We start from the raw sequence: 22,196 nt of genomic DNA on the forward strand, positions 1-22,196 counted from the left end.
ACCCTATGTCTTGACAAATACTGTAAATCCTTCCTGTACAACATCTCTAGAATGTTTTTCTTCCTTTTCACTCACCTCTGCTGTCATCCATGCTACGGTGTTTATGAAAGATGTATTCTTCAGCATGAAGTGTGATGGGCACTGCAGAAAGACTCCTGCTGTCCACCTCAGGAGCTGACACAATAAATGTGGGTAAACTTCAATCCTTTAATATCTTTATGACTTCTTTCCCTTTAAATCCAATTCTTGTTTTCTTCGTTTAAGCTCTGACATTCAAAACTAAACACTTTTTATAACATGTTGTTTTAATTATTTAAGCATTTTGCCTGGGATTTTCTCAATTTATCTTAAGTTTTCATAATACTCTCCCAACATATCTCTAAGAGACCAAGCTTTTCAATCACTGCTTCCCTCCATGTGTATTTCACAGACACACACACACACACACACACACACACACACACACACTCTCTCTCTTTCTCTCTCTCTCTCCACTTAAATTTAACAGGTTTATTTATTCACACAGAAATTCCTACAAACAGCCCGGTTTTCTCCAACGTATGTCCACTCCTTCTCTGCATAGCTCAATTTTGATTCTTACACTCTGATATTTTACATATTCTTACACTCTGATATGATCTTGTCTCTTACTATTTATGGCTCTGCTCTGTAATTTTGTTGTTGTTGTTCTGACATATACTTGGACATGTAACTAGTACATGACACCCCTTAGCAAGGAGGCAACCCATATCTCAGATGTAAGTGAAAGAAGCCATCTCCAGGAATATCCTAGGGGAGTGGTCAGCACGCTGGCCTCATTCGTGAAAGGGCCTCCTTATGAAAACAACAGCAGTTTTTTGCCTTCCAGAAATGTGTACCATCTCACAACTCTCAGCTACAAGGAAGAAGTGATAATGCAATCCCACTTTTATAAACACACACACGCACAACACACACACACAAAATTATTTAATCAGTTTCAATTATTTAACCTTTTTTTTTTTTTTTTTTTTTTTTTTTTGAGACGGAGCCTCGCTCTGTCACCCAGGCTGGAGCGCGGTGGTGTGATCTCGGCTCACTGCAAGCTCCACCTCCCGGGTTCCCGCCATTCTCCTACCTCAGCCTCCCGAGTAGCTGGGACTACAGGCGCCCGCCGCCACGCCCGGCTATTTGTATTTTTAGTAGAGACGGGGTTTCACCGTGTTAGCCAGGATGGTCTCGATCTCCTGACCTCGTGATCCGCCCGCCTCAGCCTCCCAAAGTGCTGGGATTACAGGCGTGAGCCACCGCGCCCGGCCTAATCATTTTTTAAAAATCAGTGACACTTTAGCTGGGCAGGTGTAGGCACCTCCTCCTTTGCCAGGACATGCCTTTTTCTGTCCTGGAATACCCTAAATTTGACATTTTGGCAGCACAAGTTTTCCTTTTGTGACTTTCTCCTTGTTCCATTTTCTCCTCCTTCTTTGCAGAGAATGAGTAGCCACTGCGCTCTTGCCCTGGACCATCAATGAGAAGATCTGCTCTTAGTAAAGCCCTGGCCTTGCAGTGAAGGCCCTGAAATCACCTGTGTTCCAGGTCACCCACTAAGGATAAATAAAGCTCCCCTGATATGGGGGAGTTAGCTCAAGTGGTAGAGCGCTTGCTTAGCATGCAAGAGGTAGTGGGATCGATGCCCACATTCTCCAAACTTTATTATTTAGGTCTCCAAACCCAAGTTAGTGTCTGAGAGCAGGATGCTGCTTTGGTTCGAGTTGTAGGAGCGGCAACAACACAGTGCTGGTGACAGCTCATTCTTGGTATTCAGTATAGCGTAGATCTACTGTGTAATTAATTTTTTGTTTCTTCGAGGAGCTGTGAAACCAAGGGACGTGTGCAATTGCTCTTTTCTCCCTGTTTCTGCTTGCAGCTTGAATGTGAGACAATTGTGAAAAGGGCAGGGCAAAGCCACTTGGGTAAGTACAGCCCCGGCTTTCTGGTGAGAGGACTGAAACCAGGATATTTCAAGTCACTAGAATGTGCCTGGACAGATACTGTAGAAAGCAAACCCATAAAGTTGTTTGTGAACTTGTAGATGCACCTGTTAGCTGTGAATAAGTGGCTCTAATCCCAAACATCTTACCAAAAAAGAGCCTGAGAGCTGAACTGAGCAATGGCCCACTTTCCAGTCCTCACTGACCACTGGGTGGCACACATTCCAGAGATCTCTGAACAGTAGTGTCAAGGCTTTCAAATAGAGTTATCTTTGAAAGAACAACACATGGAAGGCTAGTTGGTACTTGGAACTTAAATACAAGGCCATTGTGTGCCTGCAAAAACAAAACCAGCAATATTATCCTTAAGATTTCAACAAGATACAGTGTCTCATCACATAATCCAAAGAAGCCCAGGAGGTTACAACCCCAAAATATTCAGCATTTGAAAAAACAGGGAGATCTTAATTCACAAGGCAAAGAGAACCCTCAAATAACAATACTGAGAGGACACAAGTGTCAAAATCATCTGACACATACATTAAAGCAGTTATTATACCAATGCTCCTAGAATTACAGGATAGCATTCGTGAAGTGAGTCGAAAGTTGGAAAGTCTCACCAAATATTTGGAATATATAAACACCAATTTTAACTTAAGAATTAAAAAATGTATTAACCAAAACTATTAGGGGAAATAAAAAGCTTAATTGGATGATCTGAATAACAGAATGCAGAAGACTAAGGAAAAAGTCAGTGAACTTGAAAACAGAACAAGGATACATACATAATCTGAACTACAGAGAGAAAGGAGGATTTTATTCGTCCCTGAACAGAGGCTCAGGGAAAAATTAAAAATAACACATCTAACATTCACATTATTATAATCTGGAAAGAAGAGGACAAAGAGGTCTTTGTGGGATAAAACTTTGAAGAATTAATGGCTGAAAATGTATCAAATTTATCGAAAGATATAAACCAGATTTTTAAAGTTCAGTAAATGTCAAGCACGATAAACCCAAAGAAACCTATAGCAAGACATATCATAATCAAACTGCTGAAAACTAAGAAAATATAAAACAATTTGAAAGCAGCCAAAGTGAAATGAAAGAGAAACTACTGTATGAATGATTATAGATTTCTCATCAGGAACCCCAGGAGCCAGAAAAAATGTCATAACATTCAGTAAGCACCAAAAGAAAAAGACATGCTGTGTGGAGCAAAAGTATCTTCCAGGCATAAAGGCAAATAAATGCATTATCATTGGAAGGTAAATAAATACATTCTCAATCCTAGCAAGACTGCTGGAAAAGAATTAGCAAAGATTTGCGATAAGAAAAGTGATACCAGAAGGAAACTTAGAACATCATCAATGAAGACACAAAAGCAGAAATAGAAAACGTCTGGGTAGACCTAACAGACTGTTATTCTTCCCTTGATATCCTTAAGGTATGCTTGATAATTGAAAGCAAAAATTGTAACTTTATCTGAAACAGTTGTCATTGTATCTAGATGTACTACATACATAAGATAAAAGGGTAAGTGTAATAGGCCTAAATCTTGATGAAGTTTCTATAATCAATTTGAATGGTAAAATATTGATTCTAACTATACTGCGAAAGGTTATATATGTATATGGTAGACCCTAGACCACTTACTAACAAGATTTGAATAAACCAAAACAAGATAGAAAGAGGAACATAGATGAGTTAAAACAAAGGGAAAAAAGGTTAATAAATTATTAAATAATAGACCTATCTAAAAATGTATCTATAACATTGCATGTAAATTATCTAAATGCGTTAACTAAAAACTAGAGATCATCAGAATGTGTTAAAAATAAATATGCTCACTAAAGAAAGCCACCTGCAATACACTTATGTATAAGAATAGAAGTTATATAGCAGATTGAAAGAAAAGAGTGGGAAAAGATACCTCATGCAACCATTAATCAAAGACAGCTGTGATGTATATATAAAAAATCAGACAAAGTAGATTTGAAAGTAGAGAAACTTTTCAGGAATAATGAGGTCTGCCAAATGATTGTCAGTTTTCCAGAGGAATACTGTCCCAAATGTATACGAGAACGCAGAGCTTCAAAACTCATAAACAAAATTGGATATGCCAAGTAAAAACAGAAAAATCCAATTATAGTTGCTGTCATTAACACTCCTCTCTCAGTAATTGGTAGACTTAGTAGAAAACAAATCAGCAAGCATATTGGAGAACTGAACCACACCATCCAGTAATGGACCTATCAACTTCATAATGCAAAATAAAAATTTAGGCAGAAAGCAAAGAAAAAAATTAAAAGAAAATAAGATCATGTTATGACCAGAAAATTAAGAGTAGTCCAGCATATGGAAGAGTGCTATTATTGAAGGAGTTATTTAGTTATTTTAAGATATTTTTGAAGGAGTTATCTAGTTAAAAATGACAGAAAGACTGAAAACGGTGAATCTTGAAGTGGATCTTCCATCGTCCATTATATTGTCTTCTTTTGAGGTGTGGGGTGTCTATACTTCCTCCGAATTACCTGATCCTACTACAGTGTCTGGCACAGAGCATCTCCCCAGTGAATATGTACTAAAAGAGTGGAAAGTAATTGATAGATTCAAAAGAGTTGTGGAAGAATAGTGTTCATTATTTGACAAATCCCTGAATGTGGTGTTTGAAGGAAGACAATGAACCAAAGTTGACTTGAAAGATAAGCCCAAGGCCAGATGTGGTGGCTCATTTCTGTAATCCCAGCACTTTGGGAGGCTGAGATGGGCGGATCCATTGACGTCAGGAGTTTGAGACCAGATTGGACAACACAGTGATACCCTGTCTCTCCAAAAAATACAAAAATGAGTGTGGTGGTATACATCTGTATTCACAGCTACTCAGGAGTCTGAGGTGGGAGGATCACTTGAACTCGGGAGGCGGAAGTTACAGTGAATGGAGATCCTGCCAGTAGTGCCTGGACAGCAAAGTGAGACCCTGTCACAAAATAAAAAAAAAAAAAGTAAAATAAAATTAAATTAAATTAAAATAAAATGAAATTAAAACCCAGGCCAGGAGGGGTGGCTCATGCCTGTAATCCTATCATTTTGAGAGGCCAAGGTGGGCCGATCACCTGAGGTCAGGAGTTTGAGACTAGCCTGGCTAACATGGTGAAACCCTGTCTCTACTAAAAATACAAAAATTAGCCAGGCATCGTGACAGGCACCTGTAGTCCCAGCTACTCAGAAGGCTGAGACAGGAGAATTACTAGAACCCGGGAGGCAGAGGTTGCAGTGAGCCAAGGTCTTACCATTGCACTACAGCCTGGGTGACAGAGTGACACTCTGTCAAAAAACAAAAAGCAAAACAAAACTAAACAAAACAAAAAGTTAAGCCAAAAAGTAAGTAGAGGTCTGGAATTAGATATTTGGTGTATGAATGAATGGGCTAAAATGCAAAAGAATGGGCTAAAGTGCAAAAGAATGGGCAGAATAACTGAGCTGGTACAGCGGGAAAAAAAAATCACATTTAAAATGTAAAAATATTTGCTTCTCAATTCGGGCTTTCACACTTAGCAACTTTGGCACCTTAGAAACAACAGTTAACTTATCTCAGCCTCTATTACTTCTAAAAAGTGCATAAAGTGCAGACTAAGACATAGCTCTTTTGGCAGAATTCAGTCAGACTACATCCAGTAAACTCCCTAAGTCTCCTAGTATAATTCATGGCACAAAAAATTGGGGTCAAAAAAGGGAGGATATGATTATAATTTCAGCTTGTGTTTTTTGTTGAGTGAATGTCTCCAGTCATATAGATGCAAGTGGAGACACACAGTAAGAGTAGTGTGAACGGGAGACACCTTGGAACGCTATTTCTTCCTTCATTCATTCAATGAACTCTCATGATAGTCACTCAATGAACTATCATGAATTGAGCACTACCTCTGTTTCTTATCAACAAAGGAGACTATGGAAAAGAAGAGTGAATAAGATCTCTGAAGAAGGGAAAAGCTAGATCATTGGGCCACAAGAGGGAAAAAAGGCAGTAAGAGGTACAATTGTTTCTGGTCCCCCAGGCCAGAAGGTCCTATCATTTTGAGAATACTGGAAACAGGTGGACTCCACCTGTCCTGAGTGGGGAAGTCTTCCAGTGCAGCATTGGTTGATAAGGAGTGATTTCCAAGTAGCATTGACTGTGTTCTTTAAAAGCTAGGAATTGATAAAGCAGCAGTGTGTGGGAAATGAGATGTGATAATCTGGATGTCAGCTCTTGGGAACAGTTGCTCTCTTAGAGTAGCAGGCCACCTGTCAGTCTCATATTCTGAAGGTCCTGAGTTTGAACATCAGACAAGATACAGCTTTTGCCATTATTTCCTTTAAAGGAAACAAAATAAGTGTGATAAATAATGGAACACAAATGCTATGAGATAATGATTTCAAGACAGACCGAATATTAGCTTAAAATTTAAAAGTGAGATCTTTCTTTCTTTCTTTCTTTCTTTCTTTCTTTCTTTCTTTCTTTCTTTCTTTCTTTCTTTCTTTCTTTCTTTCTTTTCTTTTCTCTCTCTTTCACTTTTTCCTTCTTTTGACTTCTCAGTGGTTTGAGTACAAGGGGTGGTGAAGAGATATAAATTACACGAGAAACTGCAAGCTATGTCATATGTCTACCTCTCTAGCTGACAGGGGAAGCAGGGGAAAGTTCTCTTCCAATTGTCTGCTCTGAATGTCATCCAACCATAATTATGGAGTGGGGTGGGTGAACGCTTATTTTTTTAATCATCCAACAAACATTTCTCAAGCACATACCTTGTTAAGAGACTGTTTTGGGTACATCAGTTCACAGTGAATAAAACGCAGGTATTCTCACCTTTGTGGTACTACCTCATAGTTGGAAGGAGAGGGGAGAAACAGACAGGAAGCAAATAAGAAAAATAAATAAGAAGTCATGTGATGATATCTACTGGGAGAGAATCATTAGACAGTAAAGGATTTCGCAGTGTGAAGGTGACACACTCAGTTTTCAGGGGAAGAATCAGGGAAGTTGTCATTTTGAAGCTCTCATTTAGCTTCCCTTCTTCCATTCTTCTTTCTTTACATGGGAAATAAGGACTGTGGGATTTTTGGGGTGGATCACAGCACCTAGAGATGGATCTGATCAATAAGAACTGCTCAGTAAGCATTAGCTACTTCTTTGGTTGCCTTCCCCCTGTGGACTGCTGGCTTGTTGGATTGAGCATGCATCATCAGTGTTCAGTAGGAGCTTGCTTAGTGGATTTACAGGTTGAGGTTAGAACCCACCAGGATTCTCTTCCTGGAAAGAACAGGCTTCCCTCTAAGGTTTCATATAGACCCTGGGTGAGGAAAGAGCCCTAAATGGCTTGAAAAATTGAATGCTCCCTGGGCAAAGCAAGACGCCCTCCTATGGAAGGGCATGATTTGGGCATATATCAGGGTCTCAGTACAAAGATGAGTGCTCAGGAGGTCAAGATGGTTAAGCAGAGAATCTGACCAGAATGTTCATGGTGCAAACAAATAATCTTGTTGGGAGAAGGATTACCACAATTGGAGAATTAGAACACAGGGTAAATGAGATTCAAAAATAATACAACAAGAATCAGGCACAAATCCTTTACTACTACATTCCTTTGTACAAATCCATTTTGCCTAGAAAATCATACCTTGCTATGCATCCCTATTGTGTTTCTCCACCCTCTATTTTACTTTTTAAACTTTATTTCATTTTTATCATCACAGAAGCTTGTTGCTACAAAATAAATGAGCAAATCAGCCAATGGCAACAAAACTGCACTGATATCTCTCCTTAGACCTTGAGAGCCTTTTCCTTAAAGGTGAACAATACTGCATGTTCAAGGACTTTTTCAGCACTATGTGCTAGAAATTATACTGACTATTTATTAATTTTTATGTAAGTTGGTCGATAGTTTCCCAGCTTACCCAAGTATTATTACCCCAGTGTTATACATGACACTGAAGCTCAGAGGAGTTAAACTATTTTCCTCAGATCACGTAACTTTAAAGAGGGAAACCAGATATCAGAAGCAGATTTCTTTCTCAATGAAAATATCACAAGCTCTTGCTTTCACTTAGCAGATAGTCTTATCATCTGTTTTCTTCACACCAGCTCACTCATGTAACATTCATTCATTTACCAAATACAAATAAATGAGTGGTTTTATTCTTGCATTTATCAGATACTAATTCAAAATCTCTTCTGTGTCTGCCACACTGGGCTCAAGACTTCCCAGTGCCTTTGTCTCCTCTCCCTCAAATCTCTCCCCTCCAAGTCTTGACAAATACTGTAGATACTTCCTGCAATACCTCTCCAGAATATTTTTCTTCTATTCTCCATGCTACAGTGTTTATGGAGGATGTTTTCTTCACACATGGAGTGTGATGGGGGTTGAAGCTGCAGAAAGACTCATGCTGTTCACCTCAGTAGCTGACACAGTAAATGTGGATAAACCTCAATCCTTTAATATCATTAGGACTTCTTTCCCAGTTACCCCAGTGGATTTACAGATTGAGGTTAGAACCCAGCAGGATTATCTTCCTGAAAAGAATAGGCTTCGCTCTACGGTTTCACATAGATACTGGGTGAGGAAAGAGCCCTAAATGGCTCGAAAAATTGAATGCTCTTTGGGCAAAGCAGGAAGCCCTGCTATGGAAGAGCATCATTTGAACATAAATCAGGGTCTCAGTACAAACAGAGTGCTCAGGAGGTCAAGATGGTCAACCAGAGAGGCTGACCAGAGTATCTGTGGTGGAGAGAAACAATCTTGTTGGAAGAAGGATGACAGTAATTGGGGACTTAGAATGAAGGCTAAAAATGATTCCAAGAGAATGCAAAAAGAATCAGGCACAAATCCTTTACTATATTCTGTGGTACAAATCTCACCTTATTATGTGTTTGTGTTCTATTCCTCCACAATCTTTATTTTATTTTATTTTTATGTTCCCATAGACGTGTTGGTGGCAACTAAATGAGCACAACAGCCAGTGACAACAGAACTGCACTAAAATAGTCCCTCATCAGTTCTTGAGAGCAGATTCCTTAAAGGTGAACAATATTCCAAATATAAGGACTTTTTTCAGCACCACGCATTGGAAATGGAAGTGAATGTTTATTATTTTTTATGTAAGTTGGTTGATATGACTTTTCAGCTTCCCTCGGTATCATTATCCAAATTTTGTAGATGACACTAAAGCTTGGAGGAGTTAAACCATTTTCCTCAAATCACATAGCTTTAAATAGGAAAACCAGATAAGAAAAGCAGATTTCTTTCCAAATTAGAAAACAAACAAACAAACAAAAAACCCTTGAGCTCTTGCTTTACCCTAGCACATAGTCTCACCATCTGTTTTCTCCACACCAGGTCATTCCTGTAACATTCATTCACATATCAAATGCAAATAAATAAGTGGATTCATTAATCAGGTATTAATTCAGAATCTCTTTTGTGTCTACAACACTAGGCTAAAGACTTCCCAGTGTCTTGGTCTCCTCTCCCTCAAATCTCTCCACCCAACGTCTTGACAAATACTGTAGATCCTTCCTGTATAACCTCTCCAGAATCTTTTTCTTCCTTTTCATTCACCTCTGTCATCATCCATACTATACTATTTATGCAGGATGTTTCTGAAGCGTGGAGTGTGATGGGCACTGGCGCTGTGGAAAGATTCCTGCTGTCCACCTCAGGAGCTGACACGATAAATGTGGGTAAACCTCAATCCTTTAGTATCTTTATGACTTCTTTCCCTTTCTCCCCAGTTCCTGTTTTCTCATGTTCAAGCTCTGAAATTCAAAACTAAACACCTTTCTCTAACATGTTGCTTTAATTATTTAAGCATTTTGCCTGGGATTTTTTCAATTTATCTTTTCATAAAACTCTCCCAACATATTTCTAAGGGACCAGGCTTTTCAATCACTGCTTCCCTCCATGTGTATTTCACACACACACACACACACACACACACACACCACTTAAATTGAACAGGTTTATTTATTCACACAGGAATTCCTACAAACAGCCCGGTTTTCTCCAACATATGTCCACTCCTTCCCTGCATAGCTCAATTTTGATTCTTACACTCTGATATTTTACATATTCTTACACTCTGATATGATCTTGTCTCTTATTCTTTATGGCTCTGCTCTGTAATTTTGTTGTTGTTGTTCTGACATATAGTTGGACGTGTAACGTGTACATGACACACCTTACCAAGGAGGCAACCCATATCTCAGATGTAAGTGAAAGAAGCACTCTTCAGGGGTTTCCTAGGGGAATGGTCAGCACACTGGCCTCATTCATGAAAGGGCCTAATTATGAAAACCGCAGGAGCTTTTTGCCTTCCAGAAATGTGTGCCATCTCACAACCCCCAGTCTCAGCTACAAGGAACAAGTGATAATGCCATCCAACTTTTATACACACAAACACACACACGCACATAAAATCATTTAATCATTTATATTTATTTAACCATTTTTTAAAAATCTGTGATGCCTTAGCTGGGCAGATCTAGACAGGTCCTCCTTTGCTGGGATGTGCCTTTTTCTGTTCCGGAATAACCTAAACTTGACATTTTGGCAGCACGAGTTTTCCCTTTGTGACTTCCTCCTTGTTCCCTTTTCTCCTTCTTCTTTGCAGAGAATGGGTAGCCACTGTGCTGTTTCCCTGGGCCATCACTGAGAAGATCTGCTCTTAGTGGAGCCCTGCTTTCACACTAAAAGCTGCATTCCAGGCCACCCACTAAGGATAAATAAAGCTCCCCTGATGTGGGGGATTAGCTCAAGTGGTAGAGCACTTGCTTAGCATACAAGAGGTAGTGGGATTGATGCCCACGTTCTCCAAGCTTTATTATTTAGACATGGTGTCTCCAAACACTCAGATCTCCAAACCCAAGTTGGTGTCTGAGAGCAGGATGCTGCTTTGGTTCAATACATAAGTGCAGCAATAATAGAGGACTGGTGATGGCTCCCTCTTGGCATTCAGTATAGTGTAGATCTATCGTGTAAATTATTTTCTGTTTCTTTGAGGAGCTGTGAAACCAAGGGACATACACAACTGCTCTTTTCTCCTTGTTTCTACCTGAAGCTTCATCCTAAATGTGAGACAATTGTGAAAAGTGCAGGGCAAAGCCACCTGGGTAAATACAGCCCTGGTTTTCTGCTCAGGGGACAGAGTTTGAGGCACCACAGAGGAACCAGCCAAAGTATGAGACCCATATGTTGAGAATGACAGAGTATAAAGTTCAAGAAACTCAAAATATTTAAAGATTTATCATGGGTCTTGATGTCATGATGGAATCTCTCTGCTCTCTGGACTTACTATGTGTGGTAATAAACCTACTTTGTTTAAGCCAGTTGAGTGTTTTTAATGTTGTGGAGCTATTGCTGAGAGTTTCCTGAGTTTTTTCTAGTAACGTAGAGATCTTTGTGCTAAATATTTCATAAACGGATTTGGTGGATATTGTGTTCTAAATCCAAATCACTAGCATTAACTCAAACCAGCCATATAAACGGTATAAAAAATGTCTGTCTGGCATGCACTTCGTTCACTAAGCTTTTGCTTTCCTGTCAATAAATTAGACATTCTCTTCCCTTGGGAGGCCAACTTCTCAGCCACTGGCTCCAGCCTAGCCCTATGATCTGTCAGCGGCTTTAGGTTTAACTGAGACATGCCCAGCCCCAACTCTCTCCTACCTTAAGGATATAAGTGCCGCTGTGAGCCTCAAAGTTATTGTATTCAAGAAACCCAGAAAACCACTTATGTGTATAGCAGTCCACGGATTTTTCATTTAAACACGTGGGTTGGAATAGCATAGGATCATACACCTGTGAGCCTACCTGTTTTACAAGTTAAACCTTTTTCCTGATGCTTGCAATCATTTTTTTCCTCACTCAACCCTTCATGCATGTGTGCAGAGTTTTAAGGTAAAATTATTTTTTGTAGACACTGAATGTGCTGCCCCCAAGGAATACTACAATGGAGTAGGGAAGACAGTTGAGAAAACAGCTGTTTACAATTCTGATAGAAGTCACCATTGAGATGCGTACTCTACACACTAGAAGTACTGAAAGGAATACTACTCTCGAGGATGAGTAGCCTGATAGGATTTGCCAGTGTTTCTGTTATTTCGTTTGTTTATACCGGTCCCTGACACCTGGTTTCCTTTTCCAACAACAAAATCCTAAAATCTCCATCATCTGCTGCTTTCAGGTTCCTCACCACTGAGGTCAAGGACCTGAGGCTGGCAGGAAACGAACTAATGACACTTCAAGTAGACCGTGAATCTTTACATTTTTTTCAGCTGGAAAGCTGAAAGAGGACAAATGGAGGGAGGCCAAGTGTTATCAACCACATTTAGAAATTTTATTTAATCCGCACATCTTTATTTGGTAGAAAGTTTTACAGATAAAATTTAACACAAAACAATTTTTTTGAAAAACAATGTTGACTTAAGTAGGGCCAATGATGCAATGCATCATGTATCAGAAGATTCCCAATTCAACTGCTAGCTTGAAGTTGCCCCCTCCTTGTGTTCTGGAAAGATAGGGTGTTGTTTCTCATCCACATATCAAAAAGTAATCAGAAAACAATATTTCTGAAAACTTTTCTTTATGAGGAGGTCTTCATAGAACTTACATTATTACTCTTTTTGGATCATCACATACCTGAGAAACATTGGGTGGGGGAAGGTAAAGAAGGCTGGAAAATATTTACAACAGAATAAAACAGGAATCTGGTACAAATTGACTAATAGTGTCTTCTGCATCAGCCCATTTCGAGTGAAAAGTTCCCCGTTTTAGAACTTTTGGCTGTTTGTTTTAATGCTCCCTCCTAAGAATCAACAAAAATTTTGATTACTCTGGGCACACTACCTGGTTAGCCCTGCTCCGCAAGGGGCGGATATATATATCACACACACACACACATACACACACATTTTTCAGGGAATCCTGCCTAACTTCTTCCGAAGTTCAGCGGTACCAGTTCACACCAAAACAAGTTACACAATTTCATAACGGATAGAAGACAGAAGCTTAAGGAGGGAGGGCCGAACGCACCGGGATCCCCAGTCAAGTGTAAGAAATCATCACGAGCGAGGCGAAGCAGGTCGTGGGCGACGAGATCTTCACTCAGGAACGGGGACGATGTGAATCGTGTTTCTATCGAGTGGCTGGGGGACCGGGTTGGGATCAGCTGGGAGGAGGTAGCCGCACAAGACTTAGCTGGGTCTCCCGCGCAGACGTCTGCTGGACAGCGACCCAGCGCCGCGCAGGCGCTCACGGCCCGACTCCAGGGCTGCAGGTGGCGAGTCCCTGCCGCCGCCCGGCGCTCGCCCTCGGGGAAGGACCGACGCCGCGCGACGGACGCAGACACCCCTGCGGGCCAGTCTGTTCGCAGAAGAGAAGCAGGAGACAAACCCCAGGCAGTGAATGGTCGGGTTTTTCTATCCTGTTCGAATGAGGGAGACGGTGAAAGCGTGCGGGAGGCGGCTGAAATAATTCCGGCGACAGAAAACAGAAAAGGAGTCGGAGACAGGGAGGGCGACCCGGGTTCTCTGAACAGGGCCCTATCTCCTGGCTCTGTCGTGGCCTTGTAGGTTAATAGAGCTCAAGTGTTCTGTTTAAACGTTTAGAAAGTGAGATACGCTCCAGGGGTCAAAAGACAGACGCCACTAATACCACCTCCCAGGTTGCCACGTCACTGACAACCACTTTCAGTAGCACTGTGGGTGCGCGCAGGAGAAAAGTGTTTATGAATTTGCTTTCGCATTCTCTTCCTGCTTGCAAACTCATTGGTACCAGATTTTCTGTTATAGTTACGCTTCACTTTGTCTTGGGATTTCTAACAAGGTAATATTACTCCCCAGGCGCTGATGACAGCACATGGTAACCAACTGAACTACAAGAATACTAACAGCTTTGATCAGGTCTCTAAGGCGTTTCCCTGAATGGTCAATAATAATACGTACTTCAGAGTTACATTTTGCCTCCTCAGGTTCATTACTAAGACAAAAGTTTATCCTCTCCTCTTTATTGCCAACCCGAAATTTTGGTCACTATGAAACTCTGCAGTGGGAAACTTCAGATGTCATCTGCTTAGTGTGATGACCCTTGTCATAATACAACGTACCCTACTACCCCCATAGGCTGGTCTTTCTCTAGACCTTCTTCCTGCTTTGTCTCCATAGTACCTTGATGATCCTCAGAGGCTGACTGAAGATAAAATTTCTTCCTTTTCCCAACCTGTCAAGTTGAGCAAAGTTGCAAGGGTGCAAAGGCAAAGAAACACACATTCAGCCTCTCTGCTCCTGGGTTCTCTCCCAATCTCCTCTTTCAACTCTACCCATTTTTCTGAAAGGGAAATATTTTGATTCTCCTGGAATTTGCACCAACTTCTTGTTGCAGACTCAACCTGCTTTTGTAAAAGGAATTATGAAAGTACAGATGCTCCATGATTTACAATGGAGTTACACTCCAATAAATGCATCATACATTGAAAATGCATTTAATACATCTAGTCAAACATCATAGCTTAGCCTAGCCTACCTTAAGTGTGTCCAGAACACTTTAGCTTACATCTGGGCAAAATCATCTGGCAACACATTACACTGTAGCGTATCAGTTTTTTACCTTTATGATCACGTGGCTGACTGGAAGCTGTGACTTACTGCCGCTGCCCAGCATCAAAAGAGAGGATCATACCACATATCATTAGTCCAAGAAAATATTAAAATGTAAAATTTGAAGTAGGGTTTCTACTGAGTACATATCATATTTGCACCACTGTAACACTGAAAAATTGTAAGTTGAACCATCCTAAATTAGGGACTGTATATGTTTGCTTAACATCCGTGTTGATTGGATTCATATTCTTGTTGATCAGGTAAGTGAATTGACATTTTATGCACAGAATAATGAACTTGCTTTAAACCCCCACACCAGGATCTTCAGATTAAGAAAGGAAAGTTCTACCAATTCCCCCAATCAATCAACAGATAAGGTTGTCACATTCAACTTCAAAACTTAGACCTAACATCTCCTCCCATGTACCAAATACTGTTTTACAGAATGTTATTTCTCCATGTAGAGAAACAGTGGTTCCTTGGAATCTCCCCATATAATTTCACATGAGACTAAATTTTGAAAGAGTCTCATATTTGTGACCCATGGGTCAATGCCATCTAGCAACCATTCAGTGGCTGAATCCTCAGGCACACAGCGTCCCCAGAGCCTAGGGGCATGCCTTATACCCCCACATAAAGATTTGTTGAATAAATGCAGGTGTCTCACTCCATTACCCTGCCATATTAAAGATGTATACTTTCTCTGCCTAGACCGTTACGGTAATGCCCTGACCTTCCTCATGATCTTTGCACTCAACTCTCAACTCTGTGACCTATTGGAATGATACTGAAATGCAAATTCAGTTACAGTCTGTCCTAAATTCATTTACCAGCAAACTTTGCATATAGTGCTTAAACATTTTATCCTGACATTCAAAGACCTTCGTAAAAACCTGGCCTGTCTTCCAGCTTTACTCCTGGAATTCAATCCTATGCACACTCTCACAAAACAAAGTAATTGTTAATTCAGCTTCAAAACCTGTTGTTTTATTCTTCTGAGACTTTGCCAATACCTTTGAGCAAGGCATCTTGATAGCTCCTCATTTTTAAATGTAACTGTGGATACTGCCTTGAGTGGAGACAGAGAGAAAAGGGAAGCTGAAGGATAATGGATTGAAAAAATCCATGCTTTATCATTCTTATCTGGTTTGATAATCAGTGCCTAGAAAGGAGTCAAAGAAGGTTTTCTTTCTACATCTTCTAAATAACACAAAACCTAGCTCCGCATTAAAGCCTTAGAATCAGTTTCTGGGATTGAAAAAAAAACAAAGCAGTAGATTTCAGACTGTCATATTCAGATTCCCACAGATGTGGCAGCCACAATGCAGAATACTAACCACTATATGATCATGGCAGGCCACTGGGAAAAGCGATGACTTCTATTTATTACAAATTTGTCATGCCAATTGCCTTTTCCTCAAACCAGCAAGAGCTCAAAAGGGCATCCTTTATGATTACAAAGTAGAAATAACTGCGAAATCTTCATGGGTAGATCGATCTTGCTTCTTTTCACCTGTGGCCAATTATCTTGCTCATTCCAGAAAAGCTCACAGCTTGCCATCTTATCTTGGTTTAAGAATTCTTTTTGAACTTACCCTATGAAAGAAAACACACAGAAGAAAGCTTTCCCTCTGCATGTCATTGATTTCCGAACAGGAAAATACAAGAAAGTATCATCATAACTGTAGACACTGGGCATAAACTCAGAGATCTAGATTGTCAGCTTTTCAAGAAGCTTATATTCCAGGGGAGAGATCGAAAATAAAACAATAATTTAATATGCTTTCCAATTTATTAAAAATTGTATTTAAAAGATGGAGAGAGAGGCAGGACACTGATTCAGTCAGAGAGGTCAAAGAAGGACTCTCTGAGACAGTGACATTTGAGTTGTGGCCTCAGTGATTAAAATGAGTCCACTGTTCTGGGTCTGGAGCAAGACTGGTAGAGTGCAGAGGCCTACAGCAGGGGTCTGGGCCTCTGTGGGCAGCCAGAAGACAAGCCAATGGAGGACTCCAGTTACCAGACTGACAGCAGAGCCAAATATGAAAATGTTCCTTTTTCTCAGGCCTCGAGACTACACACCAAAGTCCCGAGCAATCAAGGTCACTCCATTTCCAGACGACCCTTGTATCAGAGCTCCATCTCAGTTCCTTGCAGACTTTTCCTGAGGTGAAATGCAGGGACGGTCCCTCTGCTCAGCTCAATGTGGATCATGACCTTCCTGACCTTCCCCTTTAGCTCACCCTCACCAGATTCTGAGGATTGATGAGGAGGGAATTGCTTTACAGCATTTTCTGCTGAGCATTTACTGCAAGATTAGGTCGATGTTCAGCTCATTGCCCACTTAGAGAAAAAAAAAAAATCTACCAGGTTTCATGTGTGACCCTGAAAAATGTCCTCATTTGTTCTGTTTGTAATATAGGAGGTTATCCAGAGGAATTTTCCCTGGATGTTATTACATTAAATAGTAGACAGGGTACTGCAATGGTGAGGCCCAAGGCAGATGGAAAGAACCACAGTTCACTGCCTGCTGCCACATACACCCTATTCCTGATCTGCCTGTGGGACTTTTTTCTAAGAATTGAGTTTGTGCCAAATCCTTCATTCCCTGACTCTGGCTTTCTGTCTGACAAATTCAAAAGAGATGTGCAAGAATAATTTTCAGTATTTGGCAAATCATTGAATGTGGTGTTTGAAGGAGGACAATGAGTCAAAGATGACTTGGAAGTCTAGGCCCAGGAGGAGGTTGAGAATTTGCTGTATGCATGAATGGACTACTGTGGACTACTGTGGAGAAAAACAGGCAGAGAGATAATGAACAGGAGCAGAGAAAAGACTCCCATTTTGGAATCTAAAATAAATCTACTTCTCAGTTCAGGGTTTGCCACCTAGCATCTGTGGCACCTTAGAAACAATAATTATCTGAGAATCCACTACATCTAGAAAGTGCACGTTAGGGCACATCGTTTCGTTAGCGAAATTCAATTGGACCACGTAAACGTAGTAAATGTCGTAGTATAATTAATAGCACACAGGAAAAAACAAAGGGGTAAGAAACAAGGAGGTTACTATTATAAGCGGTTTGTGCTTTTTGTAGCGGCAATGTCTTCAGTCGTGTAGATGCAAGTGGAGATATGAGGGAAGACAGTAGTATGGTCAAGAGACATGTTTGATGACCATTTCTTCATTCACTTATCCAGGTGGTCAGTGAACTATCATGAACTGAGAACCTCGTGTCTTTTTTCAACAGAGGAGACCATGGAAAGTGTAAGAGTGACTAAGATCTCTGAGGGAAGGAAAAGCCGTATCACTGGGCTGCAAGAGGGAAAAAGAGTAGCAAAAGACAGGTACAATTGATCCTGGTAACGCAGAACCCAGACGGTCCTATGAAATACTGGAAAGGCGTAGACCCCTCTGGTCTTGGGTGTGGAATCTTCCTAGTGCCTCATGGGTTGATACAGAGTAACTTTCAAGTAGAATTGATTGTGGTTTTTAAAAGCTGAAACTGTAAAGCAGGTGGGAAATGAACTTTGATAAATTGGATGTTATGGAAATGTGCAGATGAGCCCTCTTAGCGCAGCTGGCAGCGCGTCAGTCTCATAATCTGAAGGTCCTGAGTTCAAGCCTCAGAGAGGGCATTGATTTTAGTATATTAGTTCCATACACTAAATATCGGAACATAAATGCTGTACCAGATAAGGATTTGAAGACTGACCCGATATTCGTAGAAAATGGAAAGAGTATATAAGTTTTCTTGTTTCTTCGACTTTCCACTGCTTGGAGTAAAATGAGTGGTGAAAACAGAAGAGTAGATTACACCAGAAACTACAAGCTATGTCATAGCATTGGTCTTTCTAGCTGACACAGGAAGCAGGGGAAATTTCTCTTCCAACTTCCCGCTCTCAGGTTCATCTAACAGTAATTATTGGGTGGATTGGTGAAGTCATTTATTCTTTTCATCATCCAACAAATATTTCTTGAACACGTATCTTGTTAAGAGGCTGTTTTGGGTCAAGAGTGAATACAACGCAAACATTCCCACCTTTGTGAAACTATGTCCTAGTTGAGAGGAGTGGGGAGAAAGTGTATACAACACAAATAGTCCTACCATTGTGAACCTACATCCCACCTGGGAGGAGTGGGGAGAAACAGACAGGAAACAACACAAAATATGTAAGAAGTGATTTGACGATGTCTACTGTGAGGGAATCGCTAGGCAGTAAAGTGGTTGGGAATGTGGAGGTGGCACATTCAACTTTCAGGAGGACAATCAGGGACTCTGTCACCTTGACAACTTTAGCCTCGCCTTCTACTGGTCATCTTGCCGGAACACCTGTGCCCATGTTTTTCTAACACTGTCATCAGAGTACTTTTACCATCAAGGCAACCGGGGGTTAGGAGAGCTTTTTGCACAGAAGGCTACTTGGCTTCGTTGGAAAACTGATGATACATGAGGACTGGGGTGGTCAATCCCTCGCATGCTTCTTCATATGAAAAATGAGGACTGTGGGATTCTCTGGCTGGTTCTCAGCACCTAGAGGTGGATCTGGGCAGTAGGAACTGCTCAGCAAGTGTTAGCTACTGCTTTTGTTGCTTTCTCCCTGTGGAAAACTGGCCTCTCCCACTGAATTTGTATCATAGACATTCATGGGGGCCTTGACTGTATCAATATCTGATGAGAGATTTTAGTGAAGTTCTGTTGTCATGGCTGATTTGCTCATTTGGTAGCTGGCATCCAGCTTCTTCTGAACATTGAAATAAAATAAAATAAAATAAAATAAAATAAAATAAAATAAACTATGGAGGAATAGAATACAGATATATAGTAAGGTATTGTTTTCCAGACAAAAAGGATTTGGATAAAAGAATCTAAGAATTTGTGCATGGTTCTTTTAAAATTTCTTTGATTTTTTTTTTTTTTTTTTTTTTTGCCTGTTTTTCAAGTCTCCAATTTTCGTCACCCTTCACCCATCAGGTCCGAGAGATAGCCAACGGTCAGAAGGAATCTGCCAGCAACTACCATAGCACTTTCGCCTGCCTGAAGATGCCTCTTTATATTCAGCCTTCATGGGAAGTAGCAGCACCATCCCTTCTCAGAGAGTAACCTCTGGAGTAGCTGAGCTAACCCCAGTTGTTAATCTGAGCTAATCCCAGTTACCCCAGCAGATTTACAGATTGAGGTTAGAACCCAGTAGGGTTCTCTTCCTGAAAAGAATAGGCTTCCCTCTAAGGTTTCACATAGATACTGGGTGAGGAAGAGCCCTAAATGGCTTGAAAAATTGAATGCTCTTTGGGCAAAGCAGGAAGCCCTGCTATGGAAGAGCGTCATTTGAACATAAATCAGGGTCTCAGTACAAACAGAGTGCTCAGGAGGTCAAGATGGTTAAGCACACAGTCTGACCAGAACATCCATGGTGAAGAGAAACAATCTTGTTGGAAGAAGGATGACGATAATGGGGGACATAGAATAAAGGCTAAAAATGATTCAAAGAGAATGCAAAAAGAATCAGGCACAAATCCTTTACTATATTCTGTGGTGCAAATCTCACCTTACTATGTGTTTGTATTCTATTCCTCTGCAATCTTTATTTTATCTTTATGTTCACAGAGACTTGCTGGTGCCAACTAAATGAGCACAACAGCCAGTGACAACAGAGCTGCACTAAAATAGTCCCTCATCAGCTCTTGAGAGCAGGTTCCTTAAAGGTGAACAGGCTTTTCAATCACTGCTTCCCTCCATGTGTATTTCACACACACACACACACACACACACACAAACACACTCCACTTAAATCGAACAGATTTATTTCTTCCCACAGGAATTCCTAAAAACAGCCCGGTTTTCTCCAACATATGTCCACTCCTTCGCTGCATAGCTCAATTTTGATTATTACACTCTGATATTATACGTATTCTTACACTCTGATATGATCTTGTCTCTTATTCTTTATGGCTCTGCTCTGTAATTTTGTTGTTGTTGTTCTGACATATAGTTGGACACGTAACTGGTACATGACACACTTTAGCAAGGAGGTAACCCATATCTCAGATGTAAGTGAAAGAAGCACTCTTCAGGGGTTTCCTAGGGGAGTGGTCAGCACACTAGCCTCATTTGTGAAAGGGCCTAGTTATGAAAACAGCAGGAGCTTTTTGCCTTCCAGAAATGCGTACCATCTCACAACCCCCAGACAGTCTCAGCTACAAGGAACAAGTGATAATGCCATCCCACTTTTACACACACACACACACACACACACACACACACACACAAAATCATTTAATCATTTTTAATCATTTAATCCTTTTTTAAAAATCTGTGACGCCTTAGCTGGGCAGGTCTAGGCAAGTCCTCCTTTGCTGGAATGTGCCTTTTTCTAAGTTTAGGATATTCCTGGAATATCCTAAACTTAGCATTTTGGAAGCACGAGTTTTCCCTCTGTGACTTTCTCCTTCTTCCCTTTTCTCCTCCTTCTTTGCAGAGAATGAGTAGCCACCGGGCCTTGCCCTGGGCCATCAATGAGAAGATCTGCTCTTAGTAGAGTCCTGCTTTTGCGCTGAAGTCCCTGAAATCACCTGTGTTCCATGCCACCCACTAAGGATAAATAAAGCTCCCCTGATGTGGGGAGTTAGCTCAAGTGGTAGAGCGCTTGCTTAGCATGCAAGAGGTAGTGGGATCGATGCCCACATTCTCCAAGCTTTATTATTCGGACCTTGGGTCTCCAAAAACTCAGATCTCCAAACCCAAGTTAGTGTCTGAGAGGAGGATGCTGCTTTGGTTCAAGACATAGGAGCAGCAACAATACAGGGCTGGTGACGGCTCCCTCCTGGCATTCAGTGTAGTGTAGATCTACTGTGTAATTCATTTTCTGTTTCTTCAAGGAGCTGTGAAGCCAAGGGACATATACACCTGTTCTTTTCTCCCTGTTTCTGCCTGCAGTTTGGTCCTAAATGTGAGACAATTGTGAAAAGTGCAGGGCAGCGCCACCTGGGTAAATACAGCCCCGGCTTTCTGGTCAGGGGACTGAAACCAGGATGTGTCAAGTAACTAGAATGTACCTGGACAGATACTGTAGAAAGCAAACCCATAAAGTTGTTCATGAGCTTGTGGACGCACCTGCCAGCTGTGAATAAGTGGCTCTAATCCCAAACAACTTACCAAAAATGAGCCTGAGAGCTGAACTGCTCAATGGCCAACTTTCCAGTCCTCACTGACCACTGGGTTGCACACATTCCGGAGATCTCGGAACAGCAGTGCAAAGGCTTTGCAAATAGAGTTATCTTTGAAACAACAACACGTGGAAGGCTGGTTGGTACTTTGAACTTGAATACAAGGCAATTTTTGTGTCTGCAAAAACAAAAATAGCAATATTATTCTTAAGATTTCAACAAAACACAGCGTCTCATCACATAATCCAAAGAAGTCCAGGTTACAAGCCCCAAAATATTCAGCATTATGAAAAATCAGGGAGATCTTAATTCATTCACATGGCAAAGAGACTCCTCGAATAACAATACTGAGAGGACACAGATGTCAAAATCATTTGACGCATACATTAGAGCAGTCATGATAACAATGCTCCTAGAATTAGGGG

At 40.9% G+C, this 22,196-nt stretch overlaps 3 non-coding genes across 3 annotated transcripts; all 3 read left to right on the forward strand.

Moving 5' to 3' along the window:
- The first annotated feature begins 1,612 nt into the window (after window positions 1–1,612).
- On the forward strand, window positions 1,613–1,685 carry TRNAA-AGC (transfer RNA alanine (anticodon AGC)). Its single transcript has one exon. It is a non-coding gene; the product is annotated as a tRNA-Ala (tRNA).
- Window positions 1,686–18,169: 16,484 nt separating this feature from the next.
- Window positions 18,170–18,242, forward strand: TRNAM-CAU (transfer RNA methionine (anticodon CAU)). The gene has a single exon. It is a non-coding gene; the product is annotated as a tRNA-Met (tRNA).
- Window positions 18,243–21,224: 2,982 nt separating this feature from the next.
- On the forward strand, window positions 21,225–21,297 carry TRNAA-AGC (transfer RNA alanine (anticodon AGC)). The gene has a single exon. It is a non-coding gene; the product is annotated as a tRNA-Ala (tRNA).
- The last annotated feature ends 899 nt before the right edge of the window (window positions 21,298–22,196 follow it).

The sequence above is a fragment of the Chlorocebus sabaeus genome, chromosome 17, assembly GCF_047675955.1.
Source record: "Chlorocebus sabaeus isolate Y175 chromosome 17, mChlSab1.0.hap1, whole genome shotgun sequence".
NCBI classification, from domain to species: domain Eukaryota; kingdom Metazoa; phylum Chordata; class Mammalia; order Primates; family Cercopithecidae; genus Chlorocebus; species Chlorocebus sabaeus.